The sequence below is a fragment of the Callospermophilus lateralis genome, unplaced genomic scaffold, assembly GCF_048772815.1.
Source record: "Callospermophilus lateralis isolate mCalLat2 unplaced genomic scaffold, mCalLat2.hap1 Scaffold_590, whole genome shotgun sequence".
Taxonomy (NCBI): Eukaryota; Metazoa; Chordata; class Mammalia; order Rodentia; family Sciuridae; genus Callospermophilus; species Callospermophilus lateralis.
Window position 1 is genome coordinate 2,950 of NW_027514552.1, and position 8,250 is coordinate 11,199.

Sequence of the window (8,250 nt, forward strand, 5' to 3'; positions counted from 1 at the left end):
GGGGAACACCACAGTTTTTTAATTAGAGATGTTTTGATTATCTTAATGCCTGAAAGATATCAGTCAACATGTTTATGTTAACATCTTTACATAGTAAAGATACTTTAAAAATAAATTGATGATAATTTCTCCCTCTTTGTTTGTATATCTGTAGAAGATTGAACTGTATGTCCAGTGATGATTAATGACTTGCTATTGTTCTGTTACTATCTAAATGTTGTATGTCTTTATATAAATACAAGCACTGGTCTAACATTTTCATATCAGAAAACCAAATGTGACTCTGAATGTTGAAATTTTAATATTTAGTAATGAAATAATTAATTAATGTATTGTTTTGACACTACATTATCAATATAATAACATTATTTGCATGTGTTTGTTAAAGATATTTAATTCTGACTGCTACCAGAGAAGATCTTTCTGTCTCTGTTTCTGATTATGGACAACCCTCGTTAAGTTGTTAAGAGAAAAGAATATTTGTACCTAAGAATTTTAAGGATTTTTTTTGCTTTCCATTTTATTTCTCAAAAGGAATGAAGAAATCTTGGGCAGACCTTCCTTTCCCATGCAGTTTTTTCCCATTAATAATACTGCTTTACCTCAAGAATATTTTTTCTTTCATAAATTGGTAAGTTTGATACCCATTTAGTTTAGCATATATATGACACAAATTTATGAAGAACATGAAAAACATTCATAGTATTTGGTGCTCATATAGTTAATATTAATGAACAACCACTCATTACCTGAAACTATGAAAGTATTTTTCCCAACATATTCCATTCTATTCTTCTCTCTCTCTCTCTCTCTCTCTCTCTCTCTCTCTCTCTCTCTGTCTCCCTCTTTCTCCCCCCCTCTGGTAGAGATGGAAGTGAGTTGAAAGACAAGTTCAAGGTATCACAGTTTATTTCTAATCTGCTGTGAGTAGTTAGAAATTTTAGTTATCATGTCTCTATCATATATTGAGATTAATACATTTGTAAAAATTTTTATGTTTCATTTTATTCTTATATTGTGGCTCCTAGAAGAGTTAAAACTACATATGTGGTTTGCATTATATTTCTTTGATAATCTATATTGTAGTAAACTAATAAACCTTTAAATGTTTATGTTAAGGATTTAAGGAAGCTCCCACATTCCTACTATGAAGTCACTGCCTTTCTTATACCAAAATACAATTTGATTTACTCATGACTATTTGCATAATTCATCTTACTTTTAACATGCATTAGACTTTTTAATGTGCATTTAACTTAGCATTTTGGATTTGTTTTGGTATATAAGTTGACTTTTTTTTCCCCCACAGCAGCAGCATGCACATAATCCAGTGCTGCAGCTTCCTTTCTATGAGATGACAGCCCAATTCCCAGTAGCACGTCTGGGTCTTCCTCACTGAGTCATGTTCCAGATCTAGATGCTGGACCTAGCTCCTATGAATGGACTATCCAACAACCAAGTGACTCTGACCTTTATGAGATGAATACCCGAAAGAGGCAAAAGCAAACCAGTGACAGTGATAGTAGCACAGAAAACAATAGAGGAAATGAATTCAGCCAAAAATTCCGAAATTGTAAGAAAAAGAAAATATATTAGTATTACCTTCAGATAATACGTATCTTCATTGATCTCAATTCTGTTTAAAGAAAACTGACCAATTTCTTGAGTGTCTTGTCGTTTTTGAAATATATGAAAACATGACTTATCTGATTTGCTATTCAATTTTTGCCTCAAATGATAAAAGCTTTTAAAAATAATATAATGTACTACTTTTGTATGTCATAATATATTTGACCCATTGCCAATAAAAATATACTTTGTATAATTTTATTTTAGTACTGATGATGAAATTTCATTAAACTATTAACTAAAAGTCAGCTACTGAACACTTGTGGATAAGGTACTGTGATTTCTCTATATTGTTAATATAATATTCAAGTACAATTAGGCTGTAATTAGGAACATTAGATTTGCCAAAAGAAAGTAATGCAAATATTTAAGAGTTACATGTGGTTCCTAGTGAATATGTTATAAATACACTTTGTTTCCTTTGTTAATAACATTTTATTTTTTACATTCACTCAAGTTTTTTCTGTGCCTTAATGTACTTCAGGTTTATTTTATCAAATGAAGACATATGACAGTGATACCAAAGGAAAGATTATTATCATGGGATTGGCTTTTGAGTCATTAACTTGTTATATGAGTTCAATGGGGATTCCTGCCTCTTTACTTCTTACTTGTTTATAATGAACATTAAGTTGGCTATGTAAGTATTACATTATCTACCTCTTTTGCCAGCCAGGTTTGAGAGAATATGTTTAATGTATTTAAATCTTGATAATTAATAAGTAAATAGAATGATATTTCATTAATGTTTGATATCTAATACTTAATTGTCCAAAAAATGCTTCTATTTTGGGTTCATTTATTTTAGAAGATAGAATACACATTAAACAAATTGGGGTTTTTTAAAACATTTTTGTTAATTTTATAGCCCACCATAAATTAGAATGATAAGAATTATATTTATTAAAGCTAATTGAAAGAATCATGCAACTCCTTTGTGAGTAGAGCACCAAATTTAGTAGGAAGGGCCATGCTTAAATGTTTCTTTTGCATGTTGAATAGCACTTTATAGATACTTACTGTTTAAAAGAATAAAGATCTGTTTTTAACAAAGGAGTAACTGAATTTAACTAAGTATAGTAGAATTTAGAACAAACATTAATCTACTTTAATCTGATCAATATGAAAACCTGACCTGTGCTTTATGTAGTTTTAACTATGTTTTCTTGGCTTTTGAAACACATACTCTTCTCGTTTTACATTCACATTTTTTTTTTTCAATTTAGAATCAAGCCAAAGGGAAAAATGGCTTCTGCATAATTAGGAAATAGCATATCTTTAAAAAGCTTAGCTTCACCTTCACCTCAATCTTTTCTTTAATTCTGTAACTTACCTTAAACCTAAATTATTTTGTTGTGATTGGTATTATTGGAAGTATATAAAAAAATGTTTCTTAGCAATTCAGAATAGCTTTGTGTAAGAAATATATCTTGAAATACTATTACATTAATTAAAATGTTAGAACTGCAAGATATTTTTGTTAAATTCTTCCATCACAGACAAGAAAGTGCACGTTGTGACTTAGATATGTTGGGTCCCACAAAGACTCATGTGTTTGAAGATGTGGTCCCAAATGCAGCAGTATCCAAAGTGGGAATCCTTGGATGTGAATATATCATGAGGTCTCTGCCGTCATCTGTGGGTTAAGTGAGAGACTAACGATTTGAATGGACTATTGGGAGGTAGTGGACAGTGTAGGAAGTGGGACCTAGTAAAAATGAGTGCATCCTTGGGGATTTACTCTTGGGGACTTTATCTTGTCCCTGTTTCTCTCTCTCTCTCTCTCTCTCTCTCTCTCTCTCTCTCTCTCTCTCTCTCTCTCTGTCTCCCTCCCCATCCTACCCTTTATCTGTCTCTATCGACCTATTTATCTGTCTCTATCTGCCCCTCTCCCTATCTCTTTCCCTTTCTCTCTTTCCTCTCTTTTTCTCTCTTCCCCCTCCTTCTGCTGCCATGAGTTGACCAGCTGTCCTCCACCATGACCTTTCTCATGATGATCTGCCTCATCTCAGGCCCATAGCAATGGAGCCAGCTGACCATGGACTGAAATCTCTGAAACTATAAGTAAAAATGAATCTTTCTTCCTCTAAGTTATTCATGTCAGGCACCTTTTTTTCACAGCAATGAAAAGCTAATACAGTATCTCAGTATTAACTTGAACAAGTCAACCAACTTGAAACACATGGAAGACTAGAAAAGTCACCTTTACCATGGTGTATTTCATTATTAAAAAATATAAAATAGGGGCTGGAGTTTTGGCTCAGCAGTAGAGCACTTCCCTGGCATGTGTGAGGCCCTGGGTTCGCACCTCAGCACTGCACATAAATAAATAAAATAAAAGATCTAAACAACTAAAAAAAATACATATATAAAAAATATAAAATATGCCTGGAAATATCTGTCACCATCCTATAAAATTTTGAGTTATCAGTTTTCCCCAATGCTGTATATTTGAGTTAAGAATTATTAAAATTATTTAACTTTGGGGATTTTATTTTCCAATTTTTAATCTCTCACTCTCAAAATCTGTTCACTTTTAAGTAAGCCTGAATCCATTCTACTATGCTGCAAGAATCTTAAATATGAGAACAAAATTAGACAGTATGCATATTCTCATATTTTCTAATTTTTACAAATCAATATCTAATGCATGAGGAAGTGGCAAAATCAGAAAAATTACCTACAATTAAAGTTAGATCACAGTCCCAAACAGACAGATTAACAGAAAAGTTTAGAGCATATGAGAACACTCTATAAAAAGTGGCTCCAAGGGCAGCAAGGGTAAAGGTTTATATATAAACTTAACTAAAGACAATGAGTTTGGGGTTTCAGTGGTAACATATGGCAGGTTCCATTGGGAGCCTTCCATTTTTCACCCAGACGCTGACGGGCAGTCTCCTTCCTGGCTGGGAGCTCACCAGGGAAGGATTTATGGCAAGTGAACTCTCACCTTCCAGTGCTAAGAGTCAAAGAGGGAGATTTTTGGCAGCTGTGCATTCAGAAGGCTCTGGTTAACTCCATGAAGATAAGCTTGGAAAGGTTTCTTACAATGACTGTTGTTTGTTCATATGTTTTCAACTTAAAGTCATTTTTATGCCATTCTGGTGAGTTGGTGGTTACTTTATTTCCCCTACTTGAAACTTCACAAGAAGTTTCACAAAGAGCTGAACCAATTGCTATGGAAAGAAAAGTCAAGTTCATATTTATATTGTTTGATATCTGAAAAGAAAAATAATAATATAGATTAAAAGAATGAATAAGCAAGAAGGAACAAATCTAAACAAATTTCCCCACCCCCATTTAAGCAGTCTTCTAGTTCTGGGAATGGGTCAATGCAATTAAATGGCTATGTCTCCTTAATGTCATATAGAATATTACCATCTTCGAAATGGTGTAAATCAGATGCTACTTGTCCATTCTGATTTAAAAACAATCAGAAGTGTTCACTGCAGACTGCACAACCTTCTCCTTGTTGGGTAGTCAGTGTATCTGAGATGGGATGATTTCAGAGTACAAATGGAAGCTTCAAAGAACCACATAGAGACATTAAATATCTAGATAATTGCTTTGTAAATTCTTATAATTGTTCTTTCTAAATCATAAGTCCTCAATTTGGAAAAACTATCCACATTATTGAATGAAGCTTGATGTTTCAGTTCAAAAGTGAGTTTTCTAGGATGACTTACCTGGTACATCTATACTGTGATGTTTGTGTACAAAGGACCTCACACTTTGGCATTTAAGGCAGGATATCTGGTGAAGAAAGTGGCACCAGGTATCTGAGTCTACATTGCCCTGACCACTTGAGTAATAACCTTTTATATACTTCATTGTCATAACAAATAAAGAGATCAAGGTTGAACATGACCAAGGTCAGTCTAGAATCTGTGACCCACAAGGATGAGGTCTGGTGACTTATGACATTTATCATCAGCTGTATTAACATCTATATATTTCCGTATTCCCTGCACCTCCATCAGGCTACAATAGCAAAATCAAATTGAGAAATAGAAGGTAGAGGAAACCTTCAGCTTAGCCTCCACAGAGGAAATATTACCCAATCAGGATACTCCAGATCTTAAATGTACTCATCTATATTTCTGGTCACCAGGAAAGATAAAAATAGGTAAGCTCTATTCCATGTTCCCTTGGTAGAGCCTTAAGCCCAGGAATATTTTCCTGTGATTGAGTAAATATCCATCTAAATGTCATTCTCTTTCCCTGTGATATTATTAGAGAACTGAAAGAAACCTACTTTGCAGTCAAATTATAGAGAATGATTATAGTATTTATTTGGTATTTTTTACTTAAGAACAGTTCAATGCCATTTATGTTTTCAATTCAAAGGAAGAAATTTCCTTCCAGTAATTTTACCTCAATGAAATGTAGACCATGCTGACATGGTGGAGCACATCTGTAATCTCAGTGACTTGGGAGGCCAAAGTAGCAGGATCACAAATTCAAGCCCAGCCTAGGAAATTTGGTGGGTCAATGCCCCAAAATAAAAAATAAAGGACTGGAAAAAGTGCTCCTGGGTTCAACTCTTAGTACCTAGATCTAAAAATTTTTTTTAAAGTACTGGAGATACAGCTCAGTGGGAGAGCACCCCTGCGTTCAATACTCAGTACTGCTAAAATGCTTCTGCATAGCAAAGGAAAGGGTCAATAAAATAAAATAGTAATCTACCATTTGGGAAAAATTACTTTACAACCATATATCTAAAAAGGGGCTAATGTCTAAATATTAGAAGGAAATCATACAATTCAATCACAGAAAAAAAAACTTATGGGAAAGGATTTTAATATACACATTTATCTAAAAAGACACTAACATAGTCAGATGTTAATGAAAAGGTGCTTAACATTACTCATGAAAAAAATGCAAATCAAAAGTACTGTCAGATATAACCTCACAGCCAGTAGGATAGCTAGTACCAAAACATCAGGAAAGAACAAATATTAGCTATGTGAAGAAAAAAAAAAACCCTTTCGCACTGTGGGTGATAATGTAGATTAATGCAGCTATTGTGGAAAAAAAGTAGGAGATTCCTAAAGAAATTAAAAATTGAACTATCATGTGCATCAGCAATTGTCCTTTTAGGTATACACCCACAGGAAATGTATTTATCACCTTGATGCGATATCTGTACTCCCATGTTCATTTCAGCGTTATTCACAATATCCAAGATATGCACACAATCTAAGTGTTTATCGGTGGACAAATGATACAGAAACTGTGGTGTGTGTATGTTTAATATGGAATATTATTGAGCCTTGAAAAGGAGACTCTGACATTTGTCACAACATGAATGGACCTAGAAAACATTATGCTAAATGAAATAAGCCAGACAAAAAAGAAAAATATTTCATAATCTCTCTGATTGTGGGATCCAAAATAGAAGTCAAACATACAGAGTTTAGAGAACAGTTACCTGAGTTAGGATTCACAGGAAATGGAACAATGGATATAGGTCAAGGGATAGAAATTACAAAGATTTAGGATGCACGAGTCTAGAGACTAGTGTACAACATGAGAAACCATAGTTGGAAACATTGAATTGCATTAGAAATTTCTGCTAAATGAGTAGAGTTTGCTGTACACACACACACACACACACACACACACACATACACACACACACACACACACACACAAAGGTAACTATGAGATGATGAACACAGTAATTTGCTTCACTATAGTAATTATTGTAGCATTTCTATGTGTCCCATAGCCCTCTGTTGTATACCTTAAATATACACTATAACATTTATTTAAAATAAATAAATAGAAACTTTGATATGTACTCTATCTCCTCATTGAAAAAGATGGCAGGATTTGTCAGTGGGTAGAAGCCACACTTTTTATACCTGTTGATGATACATTCCAAGCATATATATAGTATATAAATAGACATCATAACAACTCTTCATTGAAAATCCAATAATGCTTGCTTAATCCTGGAATGAGAGGCTTAGAGATGCCTGGCTATAGGACAACCAAAAGCTAATTCAAACAGGGTGAATCCATGTCTCCTATTTGGGTAGTCTAGATTTGCATGTGTGTGAGTGTACCAGGGATTGAACCCAGGGGCATGCACTTAACCACTGAACCACATTCCTAGTTTGTTAGAGTCTGTAAACAAGTCTGGATGGCGCCTGGCAAAATGCCAGAGGGAATAGTTTGTAAAGTAACAAAATCGAGCCATTAAGTGTGAAGATTCCTGATTGGTTGACTGCTGTATCTAGTTTATGCTAATTAAGATAAGCTGTGCAAAATGTATAAATACCTCTGTTATCCTACAATAAAGGGCTTCCATTCCTGCTGCATCAACGTACACAAGTCATTCGTCACCCCCCGGTTATTTTGCCCAGCCAGCCCGGCTGCGGCACTAGTTCTTTCATTATTTTGAGACAAGATCTTGCTAAGTTGTTTCAGCCTCACTAAGTTGCTGAGGCTGACTTTGAACTTGGGTTCTTCCTGCCTCACCTTCAAGAGCTGCTGGGATGTGCCACCACACCCAGCGTTGGACTGGATTTTTATAAAAGGAGAAAGAGGAGAGAGGTAATGCTTCTCTGCTTCTGAGGTTTGAGAATGATAGGAGATATTAAATTTCAATGACTA

At 34.3% G+C, this 8,250-nt stretch overlaps 1 pseudogene; it reads left to right on the forward strand.

Annotated features, from left to right (window-relative positions):
- Nucleotides 1–534: 534 nt before the first annotated feature.
- On the forward strand, nt 535–1,596 carry LOC143386150 (splicing regulator RBM11-like; annotated as a pseudogene).
- Nucleotides 1,597–8,250: the final 6,654 nt, after the last annotated feature.